Source organism: Trichomycterus rosablanca, chromosome 10 (assembly GCF_030014385.1).
Source record: "Trichomycterus rosablanca isolate fTriRos1 chromosome 10, fTriRos1.hap1, whole genome shotgun sequence".
In the NCBI taxonomy this organism is placed as follows: Eukaryota; Metazoa; Chordata; class Actinopteri; order Siluriformes; family Trichomycteridae; genus Trichomycterus; species Trichomycterus rosablanca.
In genome coordinates, this window is record NC_085997.1 from 22,630,399 (window position 1) to 22,645,432 (window position 15,034).

Below are 15,034 nucleotides of genomic sequence, written 5' to 3' on the forward strand. Positions count from 1 at the left end.
CACAGAAAGGACACGGACCACTCCACCTGGGAATCAAACCCAAGACCTATATGCTGTAAGGTGACAGTGCTACCCACCGAGTCACCGTGCTGCCCGTATCAAAATTTATTTATTTATCTACTTATTTGTTTATTTATGCATTTTTTCTTTGTTTTCTCCTGATTTAGCATAGTCAATCTGTCTTCCGCTGCTGGGGATCCCTGATTGCATTCAAGGAGGGTATATTGCTGCTCACGCCTCCTCCGACCCGTGCACCCGTGCACAGCCCCTTCTTTTCACCCATGCTTTCTGCACATGCACCTCCATCTGCTAATCAGGGTCCCTACATAGCGTTTAAAGACCCCACCCACTTAGTCCGGTCATCCCACCCAGCAGACATAGTGGCCAATTATTGTCTGCTGCAGGCACTGTCAATTGTGCCCGCTAGATGGCGCCCAGCCGACCGGTGGCGGAGCCAAGATTTGACCGTGTTCAGAAAATGTATTTTAATAAAAATGACTACAAAGTAGGCATAGGTAGGTGGCGCAGCGGTAAAAACACACACTGGAACCAGAGCTGGGATCTCGAATCCATCGTATCGAATCTCAGTTCTGCCTGCTGGCTAAGGCTGAGCGGCCACATGAACAACGATTGGCCTATTGTTCAGATATGGGCAAGGACTAAGCCGGATGGGGTCTCTCTCCCATGACTGGTGCAATTACGACCGCTGCTGGCTGATTGATGGCGCCTGCACAGAGATGAGAAAAGAGTGTTCTCAGGGTGTGTCTCTCCGTACACAACGCTGAGCTGCACTGCACTTGTCAAAGTGCAGGTGATAAAATGCATACGGCATGCTGCCCACGTGTCAGAGGGGGTGTGGGTTAGCGTCATTCTTCTCAATCAGAGCAGGGATCGGCATTGGTGGAGAGGAAGCAAGACACAATCGGGCAATTGCACGCGCTAAAAGGGAGAAAATACAAAAAAAAAAAAAGTTACTACAAAGTCTTTTTTATGTCCCCATTATAAAACTGAAATGACCATGGAAGACACTGCATACTTTAAAAAAGACAACAAAGCATTTCTAAATGCCTGATGGTCATTATTCTAAATGTAAAAATGGCTGGTCATAAAAACTAATAGAGTCGGCTGCTAGCTGAGCCAATTGACATACTGAAAAAGTGAGTCATTGTACTAACATCATACAATTGGTTTGTCTCACTGGCTGTGCTGTTAAAGTTCACTGTTAAACTGAGTCAAGTGACTAGCCCTTAAAACAGAGCGACAAAGCAGTGCATCCAGGCGGTACCACACTATGACATCAGAGATCAGACTGGAAAAAAGATATGCTTGTGTGGACAGAAAGGTATAATAGGTCAGAGGGGATTTTAAATTCACCTGTGGTATTGTGGACTAGACACCAGTATAGGAAAAGGATTGAAGCTGCCTGATGTAACCTACAAATGTCTACACTAAAAGATAACACCCAGGTAATCTTCTTCTGTAACAGAAATCCACCATAAATGAATATTTAACCTTCTCATACCTCATTCTCTCTGAGTGTATTCTTTGTTTCATACACAGATGTGAGTCAGTAAATCTCTGACTGCGAAACACAATATCTCTGAGCACTAATGCGATTATTTCTCTTTCAGAGACTTAAACCTGTTAGTTTTGGAGGATTGACTCTTGACTTCTGCTTGGTGACACCACCTCCTGTTTAAATACATTTTAAACAACATAAAGTGCCATTCATCTGTGCCCTTCAAGCAACGTTTAAGCTGTTAAAGTGAAATGAAATCGGTTTTATACATTTGAATAATCCCAATCACAAGTTTCACTCTGAATTCTTCTCTATCTAGCCTAGCTACTGTAGAGAATCACACAAATAACTAATGGAGATATATGCAAATAGAGGAAGCTCTGGAAAAAATGCATATTAGCTTATAGGGAAATAAAGACACTCTTATGCTCACCACTGACAACACAAAAACAGTGAATCTGTAACAGGGATGGACACATTTAGCTACTGAAGCACATGGAGCATCCACACACTTGCAAGAATGAAAAAGAACCCATGTGCAAATGTTTCATCTAAAGTAGAACAATACTGTGGCTAAAAAGGTGGCCAGATTAATATAAACAAACTAACAAATGAAAGATATAAAACACCTGCAGCCTGCAAGGAAGAAAGTGGACAGAACAGGGATAGTGCTGCACTGAGAACTTGTCACTACATGACACGTTGCACCAGAGGCCTTAGCTTCTTATCAGGACAACAAAGAAAACCCCTGTGTTACTGTAAAAGACTTACAGGATGACCTGATGAAATCTGGGACGAATGTGTCAGTGGAAACCATGACAAGATCCCCTAACAACCAAGAACTTTATGGTCTGACTACACAGCACATGCCATTCTTGACCAAGAAGCGCATTAAGAATCAACTGGAATACACCAAATGGAATTTGGAAAGGTCTGCAGAGTTTTGGGACACAGTTCTACGTGACGAATCAAAACTGGAACTGTTTGGCCATGAGGTTCAGTGGTTTATCAGAAAAGACAGAGCTTATAGATAGGTATTAGTTATTAGGATTTTAACGTCATGTTTTACACACACTGGTTACATTCATGACAGACGCGATAGTTACTCGTTACACAAGATTCATCAGTTCACAAGTTTAATGTCAAACACAGTCATGGACAATTTTGTATTTCCAGTTAACCTGGCTGCATGTTTTTGGACTCTGGGAGAAAACCGGAGCTCCAGGAGGAAACCCACGCAGACACGGGGAGAACATGCAAATTCCACACAGAAAGGACTCGGACCACCCCACCTGGAGATCGAACCCAGGACCTTCTTGCTGTGAGGCGACAGTGTTACCCAGTGAGCCACCGTGCCGCCCTACAGAGCTTATAACCAGAAGAATACAACTGGTTACTACACTACTGAATGCTAGGGATGAAAAAGATCATCCAGACTGTTAGCAGTGAAAGGCGCAAAAGGCAATATCTGGGGGTGCATCATTGGCGCCCTTGGCATTAGTAACTTGCATATGTTTGAAGGTACTATTGACACAAAAAAATGCTTCACCAAGTTCTGAGGCTGAGGGTTGTATATTAGTGCGCATGGATGAACTACATGTTTCTTATTTAAACACATATCAGCAGCTATATGCTTTCTTTGCTAGTGTTATATATTAATATACATTCTTTCCTTGCTTAGTGTGACTTCTTGTTGTGTATTTTCATTTAGTTCTATACACATCACTATAATAACTATTAACATGAGGGGGTTAAATATTTCTGATTGCAATTGTATGTACACTTTGTTTCTACTTCCTATGATGGTTAGTAAGTTTAGGCATTTTGAAAAAGAGTGTTTTTAACTTCCCCAGTCCCAACAAAGAAACCACTATTTTATTCATCGGTTTAAAACACTAAGTATCTAAAGAACTTAGACTGGCAGTGCAGTTAACCAAAACCATCAGACATCATATGACACATTTCCTCCATAACCTTCCTGATATTCATACTAGCACACATACACTCACATTAATCTTTAAAAGCAAACACTATTTAAATTCCAATGAACTAGAACTGAAATGGCCTTGCAACCTGATACAACATAAATATGCTGTATTTTTTACATAAAAAAACATCTCCATCAGACTTTAAGATTAAATAAGCCTCAATGTGCTGCTGTGTAATACAGAGAAGTTCTGTTAGAGCTGGGTGATATGGCAATATACTGTATACAGTCTCATGTTATTAAATTATCCGCAGTTGGATGTCACTTATACTGTGGAATAGCAGATAACTAAAGCAGTACTGTAATCTGTCACGAAACAATGCTGCTAAGCGACTTAACCAAACTGTTTTACACAGTTTTAGACAACAAGGCATAGCAGATGACAGTGATTTTTTACAAGACTCGAAATAAACACCTTCGGAGTTTGTACAAAAACAAAGAGCATCTTACTGTGCCTTCTTAAAAAGTGCACATTATCCAGATTTGGAGCAGAACCCTTTTTTGACCTACTTTTACACTAAACATATCTAGCTTGCTAAAAATAAACAGACCACATGCAGACTGATGATGCCATGAATCTACAGTGCAAACACTCTTCACCGAAATGAAGAATAAATACATTTCCTCGACATGTCAGACTAGGCACGTAGTGCTAGGACAAATTACAGTGAAAAGGTTTAGCAAAAACAGAAACATTGGCAAACAACACTAAGAGGCTAAACTTAATTTTTAGACATAACCAATATCAATCAATCACGCTCTCTTATTTCGTTATTTTCAATCCCTGAGCACAGTTCACTTCACGAGACGAGACGTTCTTACAGGGAGGATGAGATATGGGCTACTTTTCTTTATAGACTATGAGGTATGACTGTGGTGCACGGCCCTGCCCTTACTCATAAATAAACTCCACATTTTTAGGACTGAATGTTTGAAGGGCGTCTGGTCTCATCCTCGAGCCGGCAGTTCTATCAGGCATGTAGAGCGCCTTAGAACTGTTACCCTGATAGTTTGGTGTTAAAACCTTATTCATAGCCTTTGTGGAGTGTGGTTTTAAAATGAGAAACTGGACAATAGTGGTACGAATAAAAAAGAAACTAGACTAGAGCTTGGTAAAGTTAGGACAAATCTGATGGGCTAATCTGGAGCAGAATCTGTTAATCTTATTGAAATGAAAAAAAATAAATAAATAACAGGCATTAAATATTAACCAGAAACTCTCTGATATAACCACTGTCATATATAATGTAAACACACATGATGTCAACTGACAGCAAAACATCTTGCTTGTGAACATACGCTTGGTCTTAAATAACACAGCACCAGAATTAAAGAGTAAAATGCTTTTACTGAGACACATGACATCTTCTTAACTTCATGAACATTATTTAAACTACTGCTCAAGCAGTTATTGGGCACTTCAAGACACTGCCTATGTACCCATGAACTCACAGATGCCAGAGTTTGGTTAATGTCACTCCAATCAATAGATGAGACAGGAATGCCGTTGCTCCCACCCAGATAACAGGGCTGGGTTTGATTGCTTGGACTAATGACCACAGATTGCTATGGCACTGGAGATCAGACTTCCACTCTGATTTATGGTTATTGCTTACAGTGGGGTCAAAAAGTATTTAGTCAGCCACTGATTGTGCAGGTTCTCCTACTTAGAAAGATGAGAGAGGTCTGTAATTTTCATCATAGGTACACTTCCACTATGAGAGACATCATAGGTACACTTCCACTAATGGATCATCCATTTGCTCTCTGGCAAACTTCAGACGGGCCTGGACATGTACTGGCTTAAGCAGGGGGACACGCCTGGCACTGCAGGATTTGAGTCCCTCTCGGCGTAGTGTGTTACTGATGGTAGCCTTTGTTACTTTGGTCCCAGCTCTCTGCAGGTCATTCATCAGTTCCCTCCGTGTAGTTCTGGGATTTTTGCTCACCGTTCTCATGATCATTTTGACCCCACGGGATGAGATCTTGAGCCCAAGGGAGATTATCAATGGTCTTGTATGTCTTCCATTTTCTTCCCACAGTTGATTTATTCACACCAACCTGCTTGCCTATTGTAGATTTACTCTTCCCAGCCTGGTGCAGGTCTACAATTTTCTTCCTTGTGTCCTTCGACAGCTCTTTGGTCTTGGCCATGGTTGAGTTTGGAGTCTGACTGTTTGAGGCTGTGGACAGGTGTCTTTTATACAGATAACAATGTCAAACAGGTGCCATTAATACAGGTAACGAGTGGAGGACAGAAGAGCTTCTTAAAGAAGAGGTTACAGGTCTGTGAGAGCCAGAAATCTTGCTTGTTTGTTATTGACCAAATACTTATTTTCCACCATAATTTACAAATAAATTCTTAAAAAATCCTACAATGTGATTTCCTGGATTTTTTTTTCTCATTTTGTCTCTCATAGTTGAAGTGTACCTATGATGAAAGACCTCTCTCATCTTTCTAAGTAGGAGAACCTGCACAATCAGTGGCTGACTAAATACTTTTTGGCCCCACTGTAACTGTCTTTGAGCAATGCTTTCTTGATTAGGTTTAAGCACATTTGCCCTAACACACCGCCAGTGTCATCATGTGTCATCAATATATTCGTTTTCAGGTAATGGCTAATATAAGTGTTACAAAATCATACAATTTAGAAAGCAATAATAATGTTGGTTAATCATGCAAAAAAAATATTTACCTTTCCTTGCTGCAATAGAAATGTATTTATTTGGTGAAGCTCTATGTGCAATTCTTTTTATTAGGGTGTTTATTATTTTTATTAAGATAAAATTGTATTTCTGCTGTTCATCAGAATAGCCAGTTTAGCTCTGTACCTAAACTATTGTTGCTTAGTTACAGAAAAAAGTAATAAAATCAGCCAGTATTAATGGCAATTTGTTATTTGTGCTTCTTAATATCACACCAGTGGTAAAATGTAAACATTGGATGGGTTGAATTCCAGCAAGACTTTTATTATGCTGCATATAAAAACAAAAGCATATAAAAAAGAAAATTCCATTAGAGCTTCAGCTAATTATTATTAAATAACATTCTATTAATAAAGAAGTTTTCTAAGACTATGTGATCTATAAAGTAAATTAGCATGTGAGAAATTTTATGGCTTAAAACTTGACTTGTTAATGATGTCTCAGAGACAAAGGGTCAGGGTCCTCAGGTGACATAGCAGTCTAACGCACTAGCCCATCACCACGGAGATCCGAGATTAAATCTGTGCTATCGACCTGTTGGGCACCTATACAGACATGATTGGTTATGTCTGTGGGGAGAAATGGTCAAAAAGATTGTTCATTATAGCTGCAATTAAAGCCTCTGCTTGCTGGTCAAAGGCACTCTTTATCATTCAGAGATGATAATAAAGAACAGCGTATGTGTCATTGTACTGCTATCTGTGTTTCTCTGAGCTGTCTCCAAAACTGTAGCTCTTGTGGGGTGTTACCGGTCTGCAGTGGTCAGTATCTATCAAAAGTGGTCCAAGGAAGAAACAGTAGTAAACCGGCGACAGGGTCATGGGCGAGCAAGGCTTATTGATGAACATGGGAAGCAAAGGCTGGCCCGTCAAATTGCTAGAAGAAGTTAATGCTGGTTCTGATAGAAAGGTGTCAGACTCCATGCCTCGACGGGTCAAGGCTGTTTTGACAGCAAAAGGGGGACCAACACAATACTAGAAAGGTGGTCATAATGTTATGTGTGATCGGTGTATATATTTTTAAACATGCAACAGACAACCAGCATTAAGCTGTCACTTAGCCTTGAAGAACCTTTTGATGTCCAAACAAAATCAACAGTGTGACTCCATTCTACCACCAACCCTTGTGGTTTGGTTTTTGAGTTCAAGAAAAACAACACACAAAACTCTGTGTTCTTTTTATAGTCATTTCTAATAGTTAATCTGAATACTAGGATTAAAGAAGACTTGTGTAATTGATAAGTCCCCATCCAATCTGAATTCTCTAGCTTTGGAACTGATGTCAGATCTTAAAAGAGCCAGACGTCTAGCCAAACTGTAAATATTATGCAATTTATATTGTCCAAAGCTTTCTATACACACAAAGACACAGTAATCTGCCTTCTGTATAAAAACCAAAGCTACCCACTACCCCTGTTTTATTCAGGAAACATCCATGGTTACTAATGTTTTCCTTTTCTGAAAAGCCAGCATGTGAACAATGCAGTACAAGTAAGGTGACAAATCGGGCACTGTGTCTACACTGGCACTGCTATCAGAGGATTGTAAATGCAGGAAATAATGTATTTTCCGGCTGGAAATAACACGTTATGAAGAACAGTGCCAGGTTTCTGCTGCACAGACACACACATGTGCTGCATATCCTAGTTTGACATTGATGTTTAAATCTGCTCCATATTCAACAATTTTAAGAATTTAAGATGTATTACATTTTAGAATTGAAAGCAGGACGTAATGTTTAGCCCTAGAGCAGCAGTGTGTTGATTTAAAACGTATTTCAGTTGATAGTACGCAGATATGGAGAAGCATCAGGCCAAAAATGATCTAATCTCAAGATTTTTATCTCAATGTGTATTAGAATGTGCAATTAGTTATTAGTAATGGATAGTCTAAGATTTCCGTTGATATGTCTCTTGGTTAACAAAATAGCACATCTGATCCAACAAAAACATAAGGTACTATTTACAGAGAAGAACTACAATGTATGGGCTAAAGTATTTGGACGCCACTTGTAATTTTTAAATTCACACATTTCAAACATGACAATTGCTAAAATGTGTAATAAATTAATTATATAAAGAAAATTATTTTAGCCCTTTCCTGTCCCAGCATGACTGTGTGCCTGTGCACAAAGCAAGGTCTATAATGACATGAAGAAGAGCTTGGTTTAAAGTAGAGATGCATGAGTACCGATACTGGTATCGGGTATTTGCCCGATACTGCGCTCATTAACTTGTACTCGTACTCGCAAACGAGGCTCCGATACTAAACATCCGATGCCGTATGCCTAGTGCACGTTGCTGCGTTATGCCTAGTTCACACTACACGATTTTTGTCCTGATTTTCGCTCGGCGACTGGCCGGCGCTAGATTTGCCGGCTCGGGAGCAACTCGGCGTTCGCTCGGCGATCAAAACTCGGCTCTCGGTCGCTAAGTGTGAACTATCCAACAACTCGATCCGACCGGCTCACCGAGCGCTCGGCGACCGGATCGAGTTTTCTAGCATGTCAGATATCTGATCCAATAGATCCAAAAATACATGTACTTGTACTTGTACTCGGTTGGGAAAAAATGGTATTGATGCATCCCTAGTTTAAAGGAACCCCAGTGGCCTGAACAGAGCCCTGACCTCAGCCAGAAAAGCTTTGGAATGAACTGGAACATCAAGAAGAGTGTTATAGCTGAGAAGATCACACAGAGGTCACTCTATTTTTATACACTTTTTTGAAATGGGATGTCAAACGAGCTCATGGTCAGGTGTCCAAATACTTTTGGACATATAGTGTATCTTGGCACACAAAAAAGCTTTGGCAAATATGTGAAATGAGTCTTGCAAATTGGTTTATCTTTATGTAAGCAGCACAAGTGCCTATAAAACACAAAGCACTGAACCTGACTTATAGCGTCGTCTTTTCTGCAGACTGCCTCTGAGCACAAAATTGTTTTTGATCTGCTCAGCATGTGTGCACATAATTAGCGAGAATCAAGCGGCTTGAACTAGCGAGAGATGTCAGTGACAAAGTTTATCAGCTTAAAGAGCTCGGATCAAAGAATGTGCGAACACAAGTGTTATGCTAATTACTCATTTGAACACGATCTTAAATGAGGAGAAAACAATTACAGGTGACATTTAAATAAACACAACAATGTAAATATGCTGAGTCGTGCAGGACTAATACTTTGACTGAACATCGCCGGTACTCGCATAATGTCAATTTAAAAACCTTCACATTTTAAAGATCTTAATAAATCATCTTGATCACTTGCAATTAATGCCCTATTAATATCCCCCCTGACATCTAATTTGCCTTTCTGAAATATAATGCAGATGATAATGGATATGATGCATCATTCAGAAGATAAATCTATCTATTCGTCAAATTGGCCAGATTAGTTGGTCCAGACTTAAGTTTTAAACAAAGGAAGGAAAAGCACAGCACAATTACAATAGCAGATCCTTATCGATGCATATCCCTCCCTCTATTGAGCCCAATCACGTAATGGCAATTCATCTGACTAGCGAAAACTACACAGTTGGGAGGGAGTGTTATGGTCCATGTGCGTTCCATATGGTTTTAGGGCCAAATCATTATGCTACAAACAGAGGCATTCACCTTTCATCGCTTTTAATTACAACTAATAATACACTTTATACTAATCTACATATGGTTGCATTTTGCAGCCTATCGCAACCAGAAGGCTTTTAAAAGTTTTAAAAGTTAAAGGTTTTTTATCACACCAAAAATAGCATCTAAGTGAAGAAAGCTGGTCCTTAACTTAATCCTGCAAGATTGCAGTAGGACTGCAGCAGCCTCATTTACTTTAAACATGTTAAAAATATATATACGCTCATTTACTTTTGCTCCCATTGTTTGCTAGAAGGGAGAGAGAAATAAAAATCATGCTTTATGAGCTGCTGATTAAGTGCTTATGTTACGGCAGTGGTAGCTGAGTGGTGATCAGAAGGTCGCTGGTTTTGGTCGCACTACCAAGTAGCCACCGTTAAACCCCTGAGCAAGATCCTTAACCCCTAATTAATTACAATACTTTGAAGCTTCACACTATCCACACTCCTTTAAACCTCTTAGTTCTGTTAGAAACCTGATATATACCTGATCCACTTCGTCACAGACTCTTTCCAGGGTTGAGACGACCTTCTTTACCCCATATTAAGGGACCATACTGAATGAGCCCCCGGATTGTTAGTTAAAATCCTGATTAAGTAGTTCTAAATGATGCCATCTGTCATGACTCCCTCTTTCTGGTACCAGGAGTTTGTTCATGTTTGTCCCTGATCTCCTGGTACCAGACAGAGGAAATCATGATCGATGACTTCATGTAAAACTATTCAATCAGAATTTGAACCTAACAGTAAAAGAATCCGCTAAATGCCGCAAAAGCTTAATCTTGCTTTACACATGGTTTACAGTCAGCTGTAGAATTATTGCCACCTTTGGTTAAAAAAAATCAAGTTTAATTACCTTAAGATTTCTAGAAGATGGTAGCTTTTTAGGACACAAAGTTTCCAAATCTCTAGAGCTATTTGCCACCTCAATACTAACAAACTCTTAAAAATCATTTTCTAACATTACAAAGAAGTGCTGGGGTTTTGACAGACACCACCAAATTTAAACTGAAAATGAGTCCCGAAAGACAAACACATGGTGGCTCCATCCGGCTGGGTTGGGCTGGGCGGCTACATGAACAACGACTGGCTGTTGTTCAGAGGGTGGGAAAAGCTGGACCAGGGTTCATCATAATTATGACCTTTGCTGGTTGATTGATGGTGCCTGCGCAGGGTTGGGGAATAATGCTGATCAGGGTGTGGCTCTCCGTGCACAAGGCTGATCCGCATATGAATTCGCCTCATGCAGGTGAAAAGATGCAGACGGTACTGCACACGTGTTGGAGGGGTGTGTGTCAGTTGCGAAGCTCCAGCCAACAGCGTCCTGTGACCACTGATGAAGATCTAGAAGATGACCAACTCAAACAGCAGCAATAGATGAGCGATCGTCTCTGACTTTACATCTACAAGGTGGAACAACTAGGTAGGAGTGTATATATATATATATATATATATATATATATGTGTGTGTGTGTGTGTGTGTGTGTGTGGCTATGGTGTAAAAAAGAAGGATGGTTTAACAGATTTGAACCTAATCTCAGATGCCAAGTACAGTGATTAGACTCCATGACAAACAAGAGGATTTATACAGAAAATCTGGCCTTCACTAACATTAACAAAGCTAAACTTGGTCATGTTTTGATTTTTTAGCACAACAAACACACACAGAATGGTTTGACCACTGAAACTATGAGTCTTGAATAAGTCCTCTAGTTTTCTTCCATCCTATTATCCAAACTCACCAAGTATTAGTATTATTATACCAACCCAGTACAGCATTTAGGTCAGAATCAGCTGCAAAATTGATGTTCACAGGACACCTCTATGTTTTCTCTGCTTTCCCCAAAGTAGAATACCAACAGATTACCAGTGTTTACAGTGTGGAGAGGAGCATGTGCTAGTAAGAAACAACAGACTTTCATTTTTAAGGGAACATCATCTGTGTGTGAAATTGATCTGAACCAATTTGTTTGCAGAATCATCAAAAATGCTTTGAAGTCAACTACAATTTATTTCTCAAAAATAAAAAATAGCTGTTTTTAGGACCATCTTACAGCCTTACTACTTGGTGCACGTTTAAACTGAACCAAGATTTGCAAACATACCTTTTTATCCTTCATCACTTCAAACAGACTTCAAATGGGCATAGTTATTTTATTAACATACCAGCTAAATGGACATTTCCTTCCTCCACATAATTTAAAATAAATAACAAATGTAGATGTGTGCGTGTGTGTGTGTGTTGATAACTTTAATATCCTATCTCCCTAAATATGAATTTTTGTGGTTTCCAAGTGCTGCAGTAGAAAAACAGCTCACCCCATATTCCAAACCTCTACAGTTTCACAGTGCCCCTGGCTGTTCCTGGCCTGGAGCTGAATGGCCCTATTATCTGCAATGCCAGCCAATACTGGGCATCTGTAAGCTTGTGCGTTTGAATGTGGGTAAAAAGCGCTGTCTTTCAGAAACATCTACCTGGTTGACACTGCATAAGGCAGAGCTTGTAAAAATTGGTTGACTGGCTGCATGTGTTTCAGAGAAAGCATGTGTTGGCTCTTTTCTGGGACCCAGAATGTGAATGGAAATTAATATGACTAAAAGTAAAAAAAACATAAAGGAAAATATGAAGCCCACATTTACATATTAAACAAAACAATAATTTTGTCATAATTATCATAGTTATTATCATATATACACCGGTCAGCCATAATATTAAAACCACCTCCTTGTTTCTACACTCACTGTCCATTTTATCAGCTCCACTTACCATATAGAAGCACTTTGTAGTTCTACAATTACTGACTGTAGTCCATCTTTCTCTCTACATACCTTTTTAGCCTGCTTTCACACTGTTCTGTAATGGTCAGGACCCCCACAGGACCACCACTGAGCAGGTATTATTTGGGTGGTGGATCATTCTTAGCATTGCAGTAACAATGACATGGTGTCCACTCACTGTCCACTCTATTAGACACTCCTACCTAGTTGGTCCACCTTGTAGATATAAAGTCAGAGACGATCACTCATCTATTGCTGCTGTTTGAGTTGATAATCTTCTGAACCTTCATCAGTGGTCACAGGACGCTGCCCACAGGGCGCTGTTGGCTGGATGTTTTTGGTTGGTGGACCATTCTCAGTTCAGCAGTGACAGTGAGGTGTTTAAAAACTCCAGCAGCGATGCTGTCTCTTATCCACTCATACCAGCACAACACACATTTACACACCACCACCATGTCATTGTCACTGCAGTGCTGAGAATGATCCACCACCCAAATAATACCTACTCTGTGGTGGTCCTGGGAGAGTCCTGACCATTGAAGAACAGCATGAAAGCAGGCTAACAAAGCATGCAGAGAAACAGATGGACTACAGTCAGTAATTGTAGAACTACAAAGTGCTTCTATATAGTAAGTGGAGCTGATAAAATGGACAGTGAGTATAGAAACAAAAAGGTGGTTTTAATGTTATGGCTGATCAGTGTGTATTACATAACATTATTTCCATATGACACTGTGGCCCTGCTCTATGGATCCCAACACTGTAGTCAAAAATAGTACAACACATTTGTTTTCTCAGAAAACATCAGTTCTGTAATATCTTGCTGTCTTTCCTCTACTCTCCATAAAGATGATAAATTCTTTATCAAGCTGTGAATAAATTTTTCACTTCCAAATCTGAGCACATCTGGTGAGCTAGCAGGAAGACGTTTAAAAACAACGAGTCATGCGATATCTTCAGTAGCTGGATGGTGTTTGACCAGACATTTCCGATTCAGTCTGTGTGACTAAGGGGATGCTTTCACCTAAAGAACACTGCGCACTCTCACTTAGAGCAAGAATAACAATGACCGAAGTTTGCTTAGGGCATATGTGCAAACATGGACACACTGCAAGTCAATTACTGGCTTTTCATCTCACACACACACACTTATGCACACACACGCACTTACTCACACACATACAAAAGAAAACCAAACACAAAAGCACAAATATAGATTCAGTCTGCCAGTTTTACCCCCCTTTGTGAAGTAAATAAACTAGCGTATTTACAGTTTCTAAAACCAACTTTAGAGAACACAGTATAGGTCCAGGAAAATTATAAATATGAGAATTAAGTACGCTGATATGCAGTGGTGGCTCAGTGGTACTGGACTAGTAATAAGAAGGTTGCCAGTTCAAGTTCCATTGCAGCCACCATTGGGTCTCTGAACAAGGCCCCTCCATTACTCTAACTGTATTTGGTCATAATTGTAAGTTGCTTTGAATAAAAGCATCTGCTAAATCCAACAAATATAAATGTAAAATTGCAGTGCCATAAGAACAGACACAGCACATTCCAATGGCACATTTAATAAGATACCTTAAACAGTTTTAAAAAGCTGGCATCTCACTGTCTGATTTTATTCATTCATTTTAGTAACAGCTTGCTTAGTGCGTTTAGTTTCAGTACGCTGATCAGTTCACAGTGGGTCTGGAGCTTTATCCATCATGGACAAAGTGCCAGTCAATCAAATGGAATCAAACACTAGGTCAATTACACACAGAAATAATAATAATAAAAAAAATCTAATTCACCCTCCAGGATGTGAATGTAAATACAGGTTTAAAAAAACCTTTAACATAATCCACTGACTGTAATGGTGGTGCTGGATCAAACCCAGGACTATGAAGCTGTAAGGCAACAACATTAGCTAATTTGCCACTATGAAACCTGGTCTCGCTTTGTGTGGGTTATGCTGGAATGCATATAATTTATTTGACATAACTAATCGGTGATGAAGCTGTCTATTACACTAGCCCACCAATGGCTATGTCTAAGGGACTGGGATGGATGGATTGACGCTGTATCCAGGAAAATCCTGCTTTGTGTTTTCCAATAGAAACAGGACCTGCTGCAACCCTGAACAGCATAAGAACGTTGATTAAGATGAAAATGAAATGAAAAATAATTTATTGTATTTACCTGTTGGCAATAGATCTGGCTCAAACATCTCAGCTCAATATTTAGAATAGGTGTCCAGAGAATTTTGGCCATATAGTGTTCAATGCTACAATCTCACTGGATGCTAAGGGCTATAAGTACTGACTGATTGAATGATGTTCCACCTTATTGTGGAGTTCTGGAGTTTTTCCATTAGTTTATTTACATCTGTTGGAACTTTCAATAAAGTCTAATTTAAAAAGTTAGTTTCCTTTTTTC

The 15,034-nt window shown here is 39.7% G+C and overlaps 1 protein-coding gene across 1 annotated transcript in view; it reads right to left on the minus strand.

Moving 5' to 3' along the window:
• The window catches only part of jcada (junctional cadherin 5 associated a), a 40,044-nt gene that overhangs the window by 18,538 nt on the left and 6,472 nt on the right, over positions 1-15,034 (minus strand). The gene's annotated exons all lie outside the window — the stretch shown is intronic.